This window comes from Salvia miltiorrhiza, chromosome 3 (assembly GCF_028751815.1).
Source record: "Salvia miltiorrhiza cultivar Shanhuang (shh) chromosome 3, IMPLAD_Smil_shh, whole genome shotgun sequence".
Lineage (NCBI taxonomy): Eukaryota > Viridiplantae > Streptophyta > Magnoliopsida > Lamiales > Lamiaceae > Salvia > Salvia miltiorrhiza.
This window is the reverse complement of record NC_080389.1, coordinates 49,932,002-49,935,175: the sequence shown is the minus strand read 5'-3', so window position 1 is coordinate 49,935,175 and position 3,174 is coordinate 49,932,002. Positions and strand designations below refer to the sequence as shown.

At 33.6% G+C, this 3,174-nt stretch overlaps 1 long non-coding RNA gene across 1 annotated transcript; it reads right to left on the bottom strand.

The window, feature by feature from the left end:
* Positions 1-511: 511 nt before the first annotated feature.
* LOC131016367 (uncharacterized) lies at positions 512-2,871 on the bottom strand. Its single transcript, XR_009098932.1, has 3 exons — positions 2,590-2,871; positions 2,416-2,519; positions 512-794 (listed from the first exon to the last, which is right to left on the bottom strand). It is a non-coding gene; the product is annotated as an uncharacterized LOC131016367 (long non-coding RNA).
* Between the last annotated feature and the right edge of the window lie 303 nt (positions 2,872-3,174).

Here is a 3,174-nt window from a genome sequence, read left to right as displayed (position 1 = left end):
AAGTTCCAATCAGAGACTGTGTTGTTCCTGGAGTGGTCCCAGTAGGCCCCGAGGCCGGATTAACACTACTACAGAAAAGCTAATAGACATTGGGCATTGCCTATTGTCTATTAGAGAAAATGTCTGTTGCTGTAAGTGGTAGTGTCGTAGGTGCCTAGAAAAAGGTGCTCAAAGACCACAGGCATTGCCTGTTGTCATAGATATTTATGACAACAGACATTGTATGTGGTCTTTGAGAGCATAGAGTCTGTTGTTGTATCATTAATATCACTATGATTTTTGAGTAGTGTCGTAGGTGTCGATTGTCTAGGGTATTTTCTGTATACCACTCTAGCTTTTATCTGTTGTTGTAGTAGAAAAACGACCATTTTATTTCTTATATACCATCTCAGTTTTTGAGCGGTGTCGTAGGTCCCAAAAAAACCATGCTCTTTTATAATTTTAAAATCGATTAAATCCTATATTTATAAGAATTTTTTTTCTTGAAAATTCAATATTTATTTAAAAAGCATGAGAAAATCATTTTCATTTATAACATAGTCATTATAAAATTTCAATATTCATTACAACTTAAAGATTCGACAAAATCAATTCTACCATATTCCATTACAAAATAATTAAGCTAAATTCTAACAATAACTATAACTAAAATGAGTAAACATTTGTGGATCCACTAACAAATAAGTTCAGCCTAACATTCAAATGAGTTAACACTTGTTGTTCCTTCGTTCCTTCAAAATGTGATGCATCAACCAATATGTCCAATATTGTCTTCTTTGCCTTCACCACATATCCTTCACACAATCACAATCAAAATAATCTATAAACAAATTAGCCACATGTTGTCATTCCGTCAATACACAATAATTACATTACAACGATACATGTGTTCCATACTCATCAACATCAATTAACAATTAAGGTTTCTTGAACAGAACGAGAATCGCCCAAAATTATGAGGTGAAGTTCAGGTATGCTAAAGTAAACTTAAAAGACATGACAGAGTGGCTTGAGTTTTTTATGACCTTGTTTACATGGACTAATCGTCTGATTCAAAAATTCTATTTCTGACTATGATTTTCATTTAGACTTCCATCGTACCAACTCAAGAAAATTATTACTAATTTATTATGAGGTTATAGAATAAGAAATCAGTGGTGATGCCTTATCTCTCCCTTGCCAGGAAAAAGCTGACGTGTAAAAGGCTCAACTGCCTCTGGATACATGAGAAAAATAAATAAATGTATAGTACCTTGACTAGTTATTCATGTTTGTACTCCCAAACAAGTCTGAGAATGATCTAATATAACTCAAAAGTACCAAGAATAGTTAAGAGGATTTTACAAGCTACAGGAAGGCTATCTCTAAGATATAATTGCCATGCCGTTTTTTCTCAATTCCTTATTTCACGAACAATTAGTAACACTTAATTCTATGGGTGAATATGACAAACCCCACTCCCACATACATGCATCCAAGTTCCTTCCCACATAAGCATTGTAAAATTTTACCCCAACCAAATGATCGTAATTATAGCTTTCTTCCAGGAAGGGTAGGGTGTGCTTTAGAAACAAGAAACAAAATACAAATGCATATAATAGAAAGAATTCTTGTTTATCAGTAACATGATATAGTGACATTAATCTCAGAGTATTATAGATAAATTCATATTCTTGCAACTAAGTGAAGCATCATCATCATATACTATGGCATCATCATCATATACTATGTCATAAATTAATTCAACTACACAATTACCTTGTATATAATAAAATATAAATACTCTAAGACCTAAGTATCTATAAATTAACTTAGGATATTGGCATGAGATGTCATATACAACTTAAAGTCTTAAATCTTAACCTCAAATTATTTTCCCATTCATATGGATCCTTCCATTCAAAACCGAAAACAACAAATAAAAATAAATATATTGATCGAACTAACCCCAACAACATAGTCACAAAATATATTACACACACATATATCTGTAAAGATGGTGGCAAATATGACAACCAATAACTATGTTTCTGCTCTAATCCCACACCAATATCATGCTTCACTAAAGCATATTTAAGAAAGCTTTTTCTAGTGGCATAACATGTCAAGGAAAAATTCACTAAACATTAGCCATATATAATCCAAACCCCAACATAATGCTATTGTAATCAAGAACATTTAGAAAAACCATACACAGAAATCCATCATCTTCTACTATCTTTTATTGGCTTCATATTTGGTTTCTGATTAGCCAATACACACTATTTCTATAAACTTGACATCTAAAAGTCTTATTCAATCTTGCTTCGAAAAACTTGGCAGATTACAACTGTTGAAACAATTAATTGTTCTTTCAAACAAATCATCAAACAGTTTGTAGGCGTATACCAATGATAAAAGAAGCAGCAAACTAACCTCATAAGGACGAAGGGGACGACAGCAGTAGCGACGGCGATGACGGAGGCATAAGCACGGTGATGTCGGCGAGGGCACGGTCGCACGGTGGCAGTGGCACAAAGCTGGGCGAGGGCGAGAGATAGTGAGGGAAAGAGAGATCGAGATAGTTGACTTAAAATCAAAACCCCTTACCTTTGCAACGATTTTCGGGCAATGGCCTGGCCGGGGCGAGCTTCAATCGTGGCGCTAAGAGAATGGGGCAAGGTAGTTAGCGATTATGGCAGGGGAAATCAACCGCGCCGTGAGCAACAGTGACCGGTAGTTGCTCCGTCAGAAGTAGTGACCGCCGACCGTGGAGGAAGAGGATGAGCACTGGACCGCAACAGCGGTTATAAGAATCAAAGTTTCAGCGCTCGAATGGTAGTTTATGAGAGATGTGTAACCTTAATTTATTTTTAGGGAAACTAATTTACTTATAATTTTTGTAGAGAAAATTAAGTTTCTTTAGAATTTCCAATTTCGGGGTTTAATTTTCTAAAAATAATTTTAAGTTATTTTTTATTTAATCAAAAAATAGTACTCCTATGATTTTAATTATTATTTCAATTTTATTACTATGAGTTTAATTCTTCTTTGAGTTTATTGGAAAACAAGTTTAATTATTTAATTTTATTATTTTTTATCAATTTATTATTTTTATAATAACATCATACATATAACCATAGACAATTAAGTCCAGTGTTATAAATTATTTTTAACCTCACACCTATAACAACA